This window comes from Talpa occidentalis, unplaced genomic scaffold, assembly GCF_014898055.3.
Source record: "Talpa occidentalis isolate TD23 unplaced genomic scaffold, MPIMG_talOcc4v2.1 talOcc4.7, whole genome shotgun sequence".
Lineage (NCBI taxonomy): Eukaryota > Metazoa > Chordata > Mammalia > Eulipotyphla > Talpidae > Talpa > Talpa occidentalis.
The window spans coordinates 83646971-83662479 of record NW_023605083.1 but is presented as its reverse complement, the minus strand read 5'-3'; the positions used below and the strand labels follow the sequence as shown (position 1 = coordinate 83662479).

Genomic DNA, 15509 nt, shown 5'->3' with positions numbered 1-15509 from the left:
GGCAGCCAGGGATCAAACCGGCACAGAGGCTGCAGCAGAGGCTGCGGGCAGCTTTGCAGCCCAGCGCTTAACCGCTGCACCACCGGGGAGGCCCTGTATTCATTGTCTTAAAGGAAAACTTCCCTTAATCTTAAGTCTACCCAACTCTACACAAGTGCATGTGCATATTTGCACACTTATCTTGCTGTGGTGCCCTAACATATACCCAGCTGTTCATGAAGCAGGTGTTTTTATACATAGGTGTCTCTGAGTAGGTATATTTCTACCATTAGGTTTTTGGAGAAGATCCTGTAAGTCAAGTTCAGCAGACAGTGGGGGAAATAACAAAGAGCTGAGAATCTGTGACCCAGTTCTATTCTGTGGAGGGGAGGCTATATCTGGGATGTATCCTCTGTCAGGAGTCTCCCTTCCTTTCTCTGGAGTGACTGCCTTCCTTACCTTTTCCCTACTTCTTTTCCTGGATATTGGGACACTCAGGTAGGGAGTTGTGGAGAAAAGTGAGAATTGGGGGCAGGAAAAGTAAAATAGCTTTCACACAGATGGGGCTGGCTTGATAGGTGGCAAATGGCAACCAAAATTGAGTGGCATGCAGGAAGATTAACTTCAGGGATCCAGCTCTCTGGTAGTCTCCAGTTTTCAAGTCAATATGGTCTTCCCCTCTCAGGCCGACCTACGGATATTGCTGTTGGTTAGGGATTCTAGCAGATGTGAGAAAGCAAATCCTCTCCACATTCTGCTACAGACACAGGGTCATGGAGCCATAGAATCAGAGGGAAGGGAAGGGAAGCAGAATTTTGGGTATCAGCTTCTAAGTCATTCAATCGTCAATCTTCATCTTCTGTTTGTTGCCTCCAGGCTGACCCCCAAAACCAGCCTGGCCATCTCCTGAGCCATGCAGAAGGCCTCATCTCTCTTGCTTTGCCTTCTCACTGGTTCTTGTGCTTCTATTCTTCTTTCTTTTTCTTTTTCTGCCTTGTGCCTCCTTCCTTCCCTTGAGGCAAGAAAGAAAGAAAAATTTGAGGGATGGCCTTTGTGGACAGATGTAAGAGTTGCAGGGCCTGACTGAGGATAAGGCCTCAAGATCGTGGGAGAGGAAGAGGATCTAAGGGAACTGAGGAATCTCAGTCACCAAAGCCAAAGGCTCTGCCTCTTGGTGGGAGGCTCAGTGCTCTTTCTCTGAATGGTGACTTTTATGGAAAGTTTAAGACTGCTGGGGCTGGAGAGGCAATTCTCGGCTGTAGGCCTCCCTCGAATCTCAACTCACTACTAGTTTAGAGATGACTTTCATGCTTGGAGTTGACTAGTCTCTTGAATCTGTGGACTAGTATCTTGCATCCTTTCTGGAAAACCCTCAGCCATTATCTCTGCTCAAACATTTTCCTCTGCCCTATTTGTTCTTTCCTCTCGTTCTGGGAGGTGAACTAAACATATATTAGGGATAGGCCTCTATCCCCTGTAACTCTTATCTTCCCTATCCCGTCTCCCCTTTTTCCTTTCCATGCTGCATTCTGCATAATTTCCCTATTATCTCTTTGCTATTTCTCTACTCTACTGTAGCAAAGCTGCTTTTTTCCCTGAGTTTCTATTACAGTTACTTTTTAAAATTTGTCTGTTTTTTAAAAATTCACTTTGTTACCTTAAATTCATTTCTTGTTCTCTGCAAGTATTTTAAAACTTGTTTTTTATTTCTTTGACCAGAGCAAGTATGGTCATTGCAACCTGTGAGGTCACAGCTGTTCTTCACCTGTCTCTTATTTTTCAATCATGGAGTCTTCTTTCCTTGTAGGCTCATCTATCTTTAATCATATTCTGATAATTGTGCTTGAACAAACAATATATAGGAATAATTTGAATATGAAGGGCCCTTCCCCTAGAGAGGATTTTGCTTATTTCTGCAGGCACCAAGAGCACCACAAGTCCTGAGCTCTCTACACTGGATTCCTGCTTGAGGCTCCCTGGATCATGCGGACAATGTGAACCTGGGCTGGGTCCTTCAGTTCCCCCTTCCCCTGATAGTCTAGCTTGATAGGGTCTCAGGATATCGAGAGGCAGATCTTCTAATAGATTCTTCACCATATGCAGACACTGAACTTGGATTTTGAGTCCCCGCCCTCTCTCAGGTAATCAAAATAAAAGCTGAGGGGCCTCCCAGGGAGTGGCAGACCCCTGTTCTGTCTCCCCCGCTGCTCCCCGCAGCAGTTTATTTCAGTCAGTCTGCCTGTTCTGTTCCTCACTCTGTCTCTGGTGAATCCTCTCACCCCCCCCCACACACTTCTGGCCTGTACACCAGTTCTTGTGTACATAAATAAATAAATCTATAAAAAAAATTAAAAAGCTGAGATTTGCTAGATTGACTGGTGCTCTTTAAGGGAAAAGCAGTTTTTATATTCTTTTTTAAAAAATTTTTTAAAGATTTATTTATTTATACATACAAGAACTGGGGTACAGGTCATAGGTGGGGAGAGTGAGAGGATTCACCAGAGACAGAGCGGGGAACAGAATAGGCAGATCTACTGAAATACACTGCTGAGGGGAGCAGCAGGCGAGGCAGGAGAGGCCAGCTGTGCCATGTGGGTAGCTCCCTGGCCAGCTGGCAGGGATGGAACTCATGCTGCAATGGCTGCAGATAGCTTCATAGTGCTGTGCTTAACCCCTTGTGCTACCAGGGAGGCTATTCAGGGTTTTTGGATATTTTATCTAGCACTTTTAGTTGTCTTACTGGAATAGTAAATAACAGTGTGTCATTACCAGGCTTCCAAACTTGGTTGCAATCAGATTACTAGTACCCAAGATACATCAGCTCTCCATACATCTTCCATTTACATGCGCGTCACCTTCCTCCCCAGAAACAAAGAATGGGGGAAAGAACGGCAATTGTCAACAAGGATGATCACCCCCTTAAAGCAGCAAGAGCTGAAGTCTCATAAAAGCGACCATGAGAGCCAGATTTAGTGTTAAACCAGCCAGATTTTGGCTGAAGGGCCAATAGACGTGGGACCCTAAAGCATCATCATGACATGGAATAAGATAGAATTTTTGCTGACCAGCTGCCTTTCAGTGAATCACTTTGTTTGTTTAAAATGAGGACTATTTTGATAAGACACAAGTATTCACCGTGACACCCAGGGTTAACTGCCTTCAGCTGAGCGTGGGTCCTGCTTACTGCACAGCTTTTGTTTTAAAGAATGGAGCATGCAATTGTTCACCAGAGCTGAATCGCTAGCACAATGGAAACCCATGATCTCTCTTTACCCTTCCTCTTTGCAGCGACCTAACCTCTTTAAATAAATTGTTGAAGAAATATTTAAAGGAAATTCAGTTTCTCTCTATAAGGACAGCAAGAAATTGGCAACAGTAGTTGCCTCTGGGGAGTGATGCTCGGTGGAATCCTGTTACATATAGAAAAAGGCTTAGAAGAAAACACTACACAGACCATCGCTGTGTTGATAGGGCTCGGGTAGATGGAAATCCGCACAGAGGCCAGGAAGCAGGTAAAAGGTGGCACGCTGCATCTGGAAATTTAGAGACTGAAAAGGGAGTGCGGCTGCTGGGCCCACACTGGGGCTCATCTCACCGAGCAGTGTTCTCCTACAGAAACTTAAAAGGATTAGTGCCCAGTTCGCAGTGGGCTGGTGTTAGCAATTTCTCCCTGCTTCCTGCCTCCTCCTTGGCAGCCTCTCTCCTCTCTGTCTGTTGTCTGTCCATCTGTCTGTCTCTCCATCGTTACCTCTCATACTTGTCTGCTTTATTTTCTCAATATTTAGAGGGGAAGAAGAAAGAAAATCTCAGGAAAGATATTGGGAAGAATCCAGCCGTATTTGGAACAGATTACCAGCGTTCCTTGCCCAGAATTCTTAAAAGAATGGAGAAAGCCGAGGTTCCCGGAATGAGCTGGGGAAGGTCTGCCTGAAGCCCTGCCAAAAAGCTCTCTGGACCCCCCAGGGTTCTACACAACCCCTGTCCTTATCATTACTCCTGAATAGCCCCTCACCATGTTCCATAGCTTGGCATGGGTTTCAGGACGCTCACTTTATAGGCATCCATTCAATCTTCACAAGGGTCCCCTGAGTGGGCATTTTTACCCCCATTTTGCAGATGAAGAAACTGACAGATTCAAGTGACAGATCCAAACTTCTAACCCCACCAGGACTTCACACCCCGAGTCTTTCCCCACACCCAGTGACAGGCTCCACACTCTCACTCCAGAACCTCCCACCCCGGGGCTCAGGCTTTTGTGGAGAAGGGGTGAGCATGTGGTTCAGTCCGTGCTGCAAGTAACGGCACCCCCACCCCTACAACGACAGGGAAGGAGCAGTGTGACCCCCAATGGGAAGAAATTCTAAAGCAGACCCTGGGGACCTTTGGAGAAGCTGTTTGATTTATTCCAGTCCCTACTGGTGTTCTGTGCCACATTTATAAACGTCAGTGCCGGAAATGAAGTTCACACTGCCCTGGCAGCTGCTGGTTGCTGCTGTTGCTCACCAAGGGTTCGGATAAAGTGCCCCCACTCCCCTTGATTGATAGAGAGCTAAGAATAAAAGAAAATAAAAGCCCCCTGGAGCATTGATAGAAGAGAGGGGGCAGCTTCTCAAGAAGAGAAAGGGAATAATCTAGAAAAGGCTGATATTGGTGAAACAGAGAGAGGGTGTGTGTGTGTGTGTGTGTGTGTGTGTGTGTGTGTGTGTAAAAGGAAAAGATTCAGTTTTTAAGGTCACATGGAAAATAAATACCTCTGCTTATGTCAAGAGAGAAAAACTGAAATCCATGCTTCATTTCAGGAGAATGAAATAAAATTCATGGTTCATTCAGACACAAGATGAGGGAAAGGAAGGAGCTTGGTGAGGTGGTCTTTGTAACTCGTGATTTTCTATTCTTTCTAAGTAAAATCTGCTATTTTCTGCGGTCCGGGACAGGGGAAGAGGTTGGCAGAGATGAAAAGCATAGGGTTAAAAGAAATGAAAGGTACAAGGCTCCCCAAGCCACACAGATGTAAGGTATTATCATTATTTTTTTTAAGTTTATTTATTTATTTATAGAGGCACTGGGTACAGTCAGAAGCGCGGGAGGGCGAGAGAGTTCACCAGGGCCAGAGCGGGGAGCAGAGCAGGCAGACTGACGAAGTACACTGCTGAGGGGAGCAGCGGGCAGCAGGAGAGGTCTGCGCACCATGTGGGACCCTCACCTGTGGCCAGGGATCGAACCAGCGCAGCAGAGGCTGCGTGCAGCTTTGCAACCCAGCGCTCAACTGCTGCGCCACCAGGGGAGGCCAGGTATTATCATTATTAACCGAGCCAGGGGCTGAGGTCGGAAACCCCTTCCCGAGCACATAGGTGCAGCCTCCACATTGTTGTAAGGCCACCAGGGCTCCTAAACCTGTGATTCTGTTTGATCCTTTAGAAATGCTGGTTGGACCAACCCAACAGCCTTGGCAGAGCACCTGGAGGGCAGTAGCTAACTGGGGCAGCCCTAACCAGTCCCTAGAGCAGCAAGTCATTTGGCTTTTCTATACCTTTATTTTAAAATATACTGTAAGCCAAATGTTTCCAAAGACGATTATTTTCTTTAAACTCATCCCCTTGAGAGGTTGTGTAATCCCATCGCACTCAAGTCGTGGCCCAAATCATCTTGGAAGGCAAGATGTGAAATATCCCAGGGCCAATTTACAACCCAAGCAATAAAGTGTCATATTACTTTATGGGGGGTTCCTTTCCTTACCTTACCTTGATTTATCAGATCTGTTTCCTGGTAACTTTTGGCTCTTTCCAAATATCAAGTCCTCTGCCAAGCTGCTTTCTCACAGTGGTTTGGAACATCCTGTGGAGGACAGATAAGCAGATAGAGGTATAATTATTAGTAAAAGAAAGAAACACACAGAGAGACAAGAGTTGTTATAGTAATGCAATGGGAAATCTGGGTGGGGTGTTTCTTCACTTTTGTGTGTCTACAAATGTTTGTTGTTGTTTTTTAAATGTGTGGCATAAACAAAATGTGGTATATTTATATACATGGAATATTATCCAGCCTTCAAAAGGAAGGAAATTCTAACACATTGCCACCACATGAGTGAATCCTAAAGACATTATGCTGTGAAATAACCAGTTACAAAAACAAAGACTATATGGGTTCCCACTTACATGGGTTCCCAGGGCGTCAATTCAGAGACAGAAAACAGAAAGGCGGTGCCAGAGGCTCTGGGGAGGGAGGCCTGGGAAGTTAGTGTCTAAATGGGTACAACATCCAGCTTTGTAAGATGAAAAACTTCTGGAGACGGATGCACAGCAACATATACAACATATACAACACAGCAACATATACAACCCCTGAACGCTCCACTTAGAAACCGCTAAAATGGTAAATTTCACGCCATGTGAATTTTACAAATGATATGTGAATATCAAAATCAACTCTGAAAAGGTAAACTCTTGACATCATTGATTTATTCAAAAGAATGTGCTATGGGGGCCTCCCCGGTGGCACAGCAGTTGAGCGCTGGGTTGCGAAGCTGCCCGCAGCCTCTGCAGCACCTGGCCACGGCACGAGGGTCCCACATGGCGCGCAGACCTCTCCTGCCGCCCGCTGCTCCCCTCAGCAGTGTACTTCGGTCCTTCTGCCTGCTCTGTTCCCCGCTCTGGCTCTGGTGAATTCTCTCACCCTCCCGCGCTTCTGACTGTACCCAGTGCATGTATAAATAAATAAATAAATCTTAAAAAAAAAAAAAAAGAATGTGCTCTGGGGTGAACCAAGGTCCAATGAGAGAGGCCCAAAATATTCTTTTCTCTGGGACAAAACTGGAGTGCAAGGGTGTGGCAGGTGCTCGTCAGTCCTGCTCTGAAACAAAATGTGGTGTCTTTTGGGGTATATTGGTATATTCAGGGAAGGGGCCACCTCCTCCAAGTCTGCTCTCCACATGTCTCCTATAACATCACACACCTACCGCTGCGAGGCCTCTCTTCACCCTGGAATGCTCCACAGCAGAGGCCTCTCTTCACCCCGGAATGCTCCACAGCACAGCCTGGGGCTAACCTGACCCGCCCAGGCCTCCCCAGCTCCCCTGGCAGCACGAACAAGGCTACAGCAAGTCGCGGCTCTGCTGGCCAGGAGGCTGCTGAGGTGGCTTTTTAATCCTCCAGCCGTGCCGTCCTAGTGATTGCTTTTATTAGGAAATGTAATGAAAAAGACTATATGAAGCCCCTGCCAGAAAAAAAAAAAAAGCTAATAAGATTTTGCACCAAGTGTGGCGAGAAAAGAAAGGGGGGAAAAAGCACATTAGGAGTCAGATAATGAGATAAATGAAAGACCGCAGGGAAGATCATTTTTGCAGACTTGCTGGATGGTTGTAAAATTTTTAATTTGCTGAATTCTCTTTTTCGGTTGTCTCTGTCTCTGTCTTTCATTGTCGTCTGATGCTCTGAATCCCGTCTGTTTTCTCTCTTTGCCTCTCCTACTCGCCCAAGTTTCCTCTCCCCTCTTCATTTCCTTGTTTTTCGTGTGTGTGTGTGTGTGTGTGTGTGTGTGTGTGTGTGTGTGTGTGTACGTGCGCGTGTGGGCACCTGCCCTTTCACCCAGGCCAAACCCTGCCTCGCAAGCCTTGGGTAGGAGGCTGGTACCTGTGGCCACGAGGACCCACCCAGTCAGAGGAAGCAAAAGGACAAAGGACTGTCTCCACCCCCACCCCCTTGCCTTCTAGGGAGCTGCTGTGATTCTGCTGAAGAGAGAAAAAGCGGGAGAGATCAAGAGAAGAAGGAGGGGACAAATGGGACTCTGGAGGAAGGACCGGAGATCAAAGACCAGGGAAGTGAGGAGGAAGAGAAAGCCCCCGCTGCTCCTGCAAATCGATTTTTTCGGCAATGCCCGCCCTCCCGTCTGTGTCTGAGCTGTGGAGCAGAATGCCACCTCCGTGGGATGCCCGGCCTGAACAGAAGGGTTCGGGGCGCTGGGCAGGCAGGCGGGCCAGGCTGTGGGGCTGCTGAGTCCCACTGGGTCTTCCTTGGCCTGCAGGGAGAGCTCCCACTTCCCTGGAACACCTCAGCACCCTTGCTGTAAGCAGATCCTCTCCACAATCTGGTTTCAGTACTTGCTTTGGCTAATCCCCTCCTCTTCCATACTTGGGAATTCTGAGGTGTTTCTTTGCTTTTGTGCATAAGTTCTTGTTCAAAGCTGCAGGGGAGTGGGGGACAGGACTGGAAGTGCAGCAATGAATGGCTGAGGATGGAGACACGTTGGCGGTTATCAGGAAAATCAGTCTTTTTTTAAGATTCATTTATTTATTTATGCATAAAAGAACTGGGTACAGGCCAGAGGTGTGGGGAGTAGGAGGGTAAGAAGATTCACCAAAGACAGAGTGGGGAACAGAACAGGCAGACTGATTGAAATACACTGCTGAGGGGAGCAGCAGGCAAGTCAGGAATGGTCTGCTGCACCATGTGGGTCACCTCCCTGGCTGGGGATCCAAGTCCTGCTGCAGGAGTTGCAGATAGCTTCATAGTGCTGATGCTTAACCCCTTGCACCACCAGGGAGGCCTCAGGAAAATCAGTCTTGAGCCTCCATTTCTTGTTCCTTTTCCAGCAGAGACTATCTGCTCAATACCCCCCCATGCCCCCACAACTCCCCAGAGAAGCCCTCTCTTTCCCTGCTCTGCCTCCTGCAGAAGCATGCTGCCCGTGACGGAGTCTCCTACACTGGCCACTGCACAAGATAAAAGACCCATGCAGATCCACAGGGTCCCTGGGAATGCGTCACATTCGGGCAACAGTCTAGGCGAACTGGGGAGCATGTCAACAGAACTCTGGGGAGTCACAGGGAAGCTTTCAGGAACCAGAGAAATCTGAAAGTGGAAGGCCAAGTCAGGCTGGCCAGAGGAGGACGGGGGCTGCATGGATTGGACAGAGATGAGCAGTCCCAAAAGGGGAGATGGAATCGGTTCGACGTCAATTGGGAAGGTTGCAATTTGGCTGTGGAGTAAATTAGGCTTGAATAAGATATACACATGGTGACTTCTACCCCCTAGGATCTAAGAATCTAGGATATTTACTCAATCCTCATCACAATCCTGTGAGGCTGGCCCTATTGTTCACATCTCCTTTTTACATGTAGGGAAACCAAGGCACAGGGAGAAGTTCAGTGGAGGAAGGAGCCAGGATTGCCAATTCCATCTATGCACTTAACCTCTCCTCTATTCCCCCTCCAGAGCAGGAAACCTGATTCAGCAAGGTATCAGAGACTAGAGGGGAGCGAGAACAGCACTGTGGCTAAGAAGATAAACTTCCAGGCCAGACAGCCTGACACTGACTAGCAATGTGACCTTGGATAAGATCCTTAGAACTTAAGGTCACCCTTGGAGCTGAGAGGAGTGACTGAATGTATGTAGATTAAAACACTGGCACAATGCCTAGCCCCGAGCTCCATCAGTGGCAGTTTTTAACACCGTTACTCTCCACTTTCCCAGGAGGAAAGGAACATCTTCTGTGCTTGGCAGCAAGCCTCAATTCCCACCTCTGCTCTCCCACTGAAGATGGGCCTTCCCAGGGCTCTGCTTCTTAGGGGCACACAGTCCTGCAAAGAGGCCCAACACCCACAGCAAAGCCCCTCTTCCCTGAGCCCCGCCCTCTGCTCTGGCCTGATAACCCCAGGGGTTCCCAACCTAGGGAGCGCCCCCTTGTCCCTTGACTCATCGCATTGTGTTCCAGGGAGTATGTGTCACTGCCCTTTCTCCATGCTTCCTGCCCTCCCCCAGCCTCTGCTTTTCTCTTGATGGAGAAGGCACAAATTAGGCAGAAAGGAAAATGTTGACAGTTCCCAGCCCTCCCTCGCTGGGGATAAAGAGAAATACGTTAACGGCTGAAGCTTTAGGCGGATCAAACACAGTTTGTGAGATGCTTCAAATGTTTTATTCATCTCACCAATGAGATGCAATCTTGGGTTTCCTCTTTTCGACCCATCAAGAGGAAATCTCAGCTACTGTGGATTTCTGGGCTCCGGAGAGGAGGGGGTGATTTCAGTACAACATCTTTTATTTATTTTTTTAAAGATTTGTTTTTATTTATGCATACAAGAACTGGGGTGTCAGCCAGAAGTACGGGGGATGAAGGGATTCACCAGAGACAGAGTGGGGAACAGAACAGGCAGACTGACTGAAATACACTGCTGAGGGGAGCAGCAGGTGAGTCAGGAGAGGTCTGCTGCACCATGTGGGTGGCTCCCTGGCCAGGTATCGAATGGGATCACCTGATAGCACTGTGTCTTTAACCCCTGCACCACCAGGGTGGCCCTCAGTGCCACATCTTTTAAATAGTAAACCAACAAGTCTGTGTTGTATCCTTCTTGTTCCTCCTGAAGCTTTTCAGATGGGATGGGCCCAGAGATGGGGTGGGGCTCATGCCAGAGAATCTAAGGGTGCAAAGGCTACAGGTGAGACTCACAAGATTTGGGCAGAGACAAGTACTTAGAATCAGAGGAAAGACTGCTGACACGTAGAGGTGCCAGGAGCTTAGAGGTGCTATCCCCTGGAGGTACTCCTCAGGTGCCACATGCACTTGAGGGTTGTAAGTTACATGAGCTGGAAGAGCTCTCCAAAAAAGGCCGTGACAGCTGTAACTCTAGTTCAACAGGCCCACCCAGATGCTGGAGGAAGGATCTGGATCCAAACTCAGGGGCTTGCTGCCTTGTGATTTGGACCTTTGGAGGTCCAGCCTCACTGAGCTGAGGATTCTGCACTCATTCCTTCCTCTTCGTCCTTTTCCTTTTTGCCACCAAAGTCCCCTCTGGGCTTCTGCCACATCCTACCAAGTGCAGGCTTCCCAAACCACTCACCACACTCTTCTTAGACTTCACCCAGAGAAGAAAGCGCCCCACCCTCACACAATTTTGCTCCAGTATCTCACAAACCTTACACTTATGCTGTGGCCAACAAAATGGAATGGGAGTGGGAGCAGAAAGGCCAGGCCGGTAGAAGGGAAGATTGGTACAGCCCAGCAGGAAGGAAATTTGATGTAGTGGATCAAAAAGCCTTAAAGTGTACCCACCCTTAGACCCAGCAGTCCCATTTCTTAAAAAGTGCCCCCAAAAATATTTGGACAAATGTGCAAAGATGTACAAAAATGTCCTTCCCAGCTTTGCTGCTAATAGCAAAACTTGCAAACATCATAAAGCCACAAAAATAAAGGACTGGTTAAATAACAGCCTTCTGACTCTGAAATGTTGAGGGAAAGTAATACCCAAATATATTTTCATTCTAAAAATTTTCTAAAATAATAAAGATTAAGCAAAGCTCCCCCTTAATCCTAATCCCATCCCATCTCTCTCCTCAAGGAACCCATTATTAGTTTAGCATGCATCTCTCAGAACTTTATTTTTGACGAGTCACATGTAAATAAGTAATAAAATCAGGTTATGCAAGTTTGCAACTATAGATATGTGTGTCAATAGAAGGAGAAAGAGAAAAGTCTTGCTGATTATACACCAAAATAGTAATAGTATTGAACTCCACATAGTGGGCTTGTCTATGGTTCTTACTTTCTTCTGCAAGTATTAATGTATTTTCTACATGAACAGAAAAGGGAAATAACATGATTTTTATTTATTTTTAAAGATTTATTTATTTATACATACAAGAACTGGGGTACAGGCCAAAGGTGTGGGGGGGTGAGAGGATTCACCAGAGACAGTGGGGAACAGAATAGGCAGACTGACTGAAATACACTGCTGAGGGGAGCAGCGGGCAACACAGGAGAGATCTGTTGCACCATGTGGGTAGCTCCCTGGCCGGGAATTGAACTCATGCTGCAGTGGCTGCGGTCAGCTTCATAGGTTGCGTCTTAACCCCTTGCGCCACCAGGGAGGCCCAATAACATGATTTTTAAATATAATAAACACACAAGGAATTGATAACATTGGCTGCCTCTGAGAAGTAAGAAACAGTTCATCATATACTCTTTTATGCCTTTCGAATTTTGCACTTCAAGCACCAATTATCTATTCAAAAAATAAATGATTTTTTAAAATTCAGTGTGGCAACCAAATAAAATGAGGGAGGGAGCTGATGGAGAAGCCCCCCAAAGGACAGCAAACCCTGATCTTCCGGGAATCTACAAAATCCCTCAAGTGGTGGGTTACAGTTTCTGAATGTGCTCTGGATTCACTCTGATAGTGCTAGCCTCTTTCTGTCTCACCAGACAAGGAATGAGGCCTATACCCTGGAAGAAATGAGGTAGGGTCTAAAATAAACCAGGCTGCCAGCCAGAAATAACTTCATAATAATTTACAGCACAGCAACAGTAATGGCTCAGTTGAGTCCGTTTTCATACTTTTCAAAGTACTTTTCATCTCCCTTTGCTTCTCCAAATTTTCCTTGAGGCTACCTGCTGCTGTCAGGTTCCTGGGCAGGAGTGGATGGGGTCAAGGACTTGTCTAAAGAGCCATTGTTTGAAGCCAGTCTGAAAGATCCATGTTCCCCCAGGGTGAGGGATTGGGTCCCAGACAAGGGCCCTCTCTCTCTCCTTCCCTACTCCCATCTCTTCTGTCAGCACCCAGCTCCTATTGCCTGTCTCTGAGCCTGAGATTCCTAATTTGTAAAAGGATTGTCATCAGCCTTGCCCCAGAGACTGGCTGTGAAATGCGGGCAATGGTTGATGGACTATGTGGCAAAGGCACTGCCCAGTCAGAACAGTGAAACCCCAAAGCTGGAGCAGCTTTCTGGAGTACACAGTGGGTGGGGGAGGATCAGGACAAAGGGATGCAGGGGAGGGGGGTGTCTGAGGCCTGGGGCAACCACTATCAACCAGTGACAGGTAGTTTCAACAAAATGTAGAACTAATATAAATGAGATGGTGTATGACTGTGTATGAAGACACAGGTAGCCCAGCCAGCTTAAAATGTGTTCCATAAAGCATCTACTCCCTCCCCAGAAAAACCGCCTCCCCTGACCCCCTCCAGCCCTGCCAGTTACCTCTTCTTCTCTGGGTTGCCCTAAGCTTCTGCCACTCATATATCTCCCGATATTGTAATCATATGCTTGTTTGAGAACACGGTCTTTCCAGACTGGGTTCCTTGAGAGCAGGATTTGTGACCAAATCATTTTGTATGTCACATAGTAGGTCCTCAGAAACTATTTGCTAAATGAGGAAGTGAGTGTTATTTATAGGCCACCTCTTTTTCCTGGACCCAGAGGCTGTCCGAAGACCTGAACTCACTCCAAACCAGACCAGAGAAGGTAGGGACGTAGAGACTGGGTGCACAGCATAGTGTGGGGGGAAGTGGACAGGGCCATGGTCCTGACCATGGACACTCAACTGCTCTGGGCTTAGTTCCTTCATCTATATATGATCACTATCTGGACCAAGGAATGACAAACCAAATGCCTAGAGAAGCCAGGAAAATAATAAAAAAAAGGAAGCACAAAGGAGGAGGGAACCAAAGCTAGGGAGTGGGTATGTCCCTTGAATGGCACTGCCCTTTAGTGCCAGCTGATCATGGTTAATTGAGTATAGGTCAAGTGTAGCAAGATCCTCTGAATTTTCAAAAGGAGACAGAAATCTAGGATTTTATGTGAAGTCTGAGGAGGTCAAACCCAAATCAATAGGCCATTTACAGTCTGGAGGCCACCAGCTTATGATCTGAACACCAGCTGACCCGTTACCTCCCTCCCAGCTCTTAAATTCTGTGTGGTCAAGAAAAGTGGGCAAAAGACTCATATCTTTCGGGGTAACAGTTTAAGGGCAAGACCAAATGCCCAAGTCTCATTCTGGTTTGCAGGACTCTGGCAACTGCTACCCTGATCCCCAAAATGCCGTTTTATGAAGTGCCGTGCCTCCTGATACCACTTCAAAACCCAAGTCTCTCTCACACACACACACACATACACACATGCACTCTTGTAGAAACAAGGAGCCAATGATCATTTGCTCTTCAAGTTCTGCGCTTTAAAAAGCACCTGCCGCCTCCCTGGTGGCACAAGGGGTTAAGCACCACACTATGAATCAATCCACAGCCTCTGCAGCATGAGTTCCTTCCCCAGCCAGCCAGGGAGCAACCCACATGGCAAGGCAGACCTCTCCTGACTCGCCTGCTGCTCTCCTCAGCAGTGTATTTCAGTCAGTCTGCCTGTTCTGCTCCCCACTCTGTCTCTGGTGAATCCTCTCACCCCCCGCATCCTAGCCTGTACCCCAGCTCTTGTATGCATAAATGAATAAATCTTTAAAAAATAAAAATGAAAAATAAAAAGCACCTGCCCAGCCTCCCTGGCAGAGCAAGGGGTTAAGATGCAGGGCTATGAAACTATCAGCAGCCACTGCAGCATGAGTTCAATCCCTGGCCAGGGAGGTGACCCACATGGCACAGCAGACCTCTCCTGATTCACCCTCTGCTCCCCTCAGCAGTGTATTTCAGTCAACCTGTCTGTTCTGCTCCCCACTGTCTCTGGTGAATCCTGTCACCCCACACACCTCTGGCTGTACCCCAGTTCTTGTAAGCATAAATAAATAAATCTTTAAAAAATAATAATAAAACAAGTGAATAAATAAAAAGCACCTGCCCTGCCCGCAGACCTAGGCCTAGGGAAAAACGTCCCACCTTCACCTTCACACACAGGGTCACACACACCCGCACAGGGGGACCCACCAGTGATACCGTCTCACCTAATAAATTCCTGTCAGAGAAGCTGTCAGGGCCTAGGAAATAAATAATGATATTTAACATTTTGTAATAACAACAATTAACCAGTAAATAATGTCCTTTAAACTGCAAACGCTGGAGTAAATTAATTCTTCTAATGAGCTGTCAGGCACGGGAAGAAAAAACGTACCCGTTTTCTTTGGTGCCACACGGCTGGCGTGTGAGCAGCCGGGAAGCTCACCTCGGGCCCCGGGAGCTCATTACCGCCAAGCACGCGGAGCGGGTTTCCCGGGGAATCGGCCGGCCTCGCCGGCTCCCACGTGGGCACCCGGGCGCCGCCTGCCCCCGCCGCTCCCGGCGCCCGGGGGCCCGCTGCTCTCCGTGCCGCGCACCCGCCAGGTGCCTCTTGCAAACGAGCAGCGTGGAGAGCATTTCAATTAGGGACGCCCCCTCCAGAGCCTGCCCTCGCCTGGGCGGCTCTGCCTCGAGAGGGCTGGGGCAGGAGCCGGGACTGAAGAGGCGAGAAGCCAGCGCGCTTCCCTAGTCCTTGCTGCGTGACCTTGGAGAGCCTCCCTGCCCTCTCTGGGCGGTACGTTGTAAATGGAAATGTGCAGCTAATCAAAGCAGATGTGATTACTTCTGAGCTCCCGAGAAGCCTGTGACCATAAAAAGACACCTAAGAGGAAGGCAGCTCTTTATGTACTGATTCGGAGTAATCTCCAAGATATATTGTCAGGTGACAAAAGCAAGGCACAGAACAGTGTGCAGGGTATGCTACATCTTGTGTATTAAAAATAGGACTAAAGAAAGAGAATGTGTTCCTATTCGCTGTGTACTTCTAGACAGGAAGCCATAATGTTGCTCGCCTCTGGGGAGGGGAATGGGGAGACGGTAGGAGGGA

The 15509-nt window shown here is 47.8% G+C and overlaps 1 protein-coding gene across 1 annotated transcript in view; it reads right to left on the bottom strand.

The window, feature by feature from the left end:
- PIPOX (pipecolic acid and sarcosine oxidase) overlaps positions 1-14904 on the bottom strand; it is a 35127-nt gene extending 20223 nt beyond the window's left edge. Inside the window, exons 1-2 of the mRNA XM_054689372.1 lie at positions 14799-14904; positions 5721-5814 (exon numbers count right to left, since the gene is read on the bottom strand). The gene's annotated coding sequence lies outside the window, so the exon portion shown is untranslated. The remainder of the gene's footprint in view (positions 1-5720; positions 5815-14798) is intronic.
- Between the last annotated feature and the right edge of the window lie 605 nt (positions 14905-15509).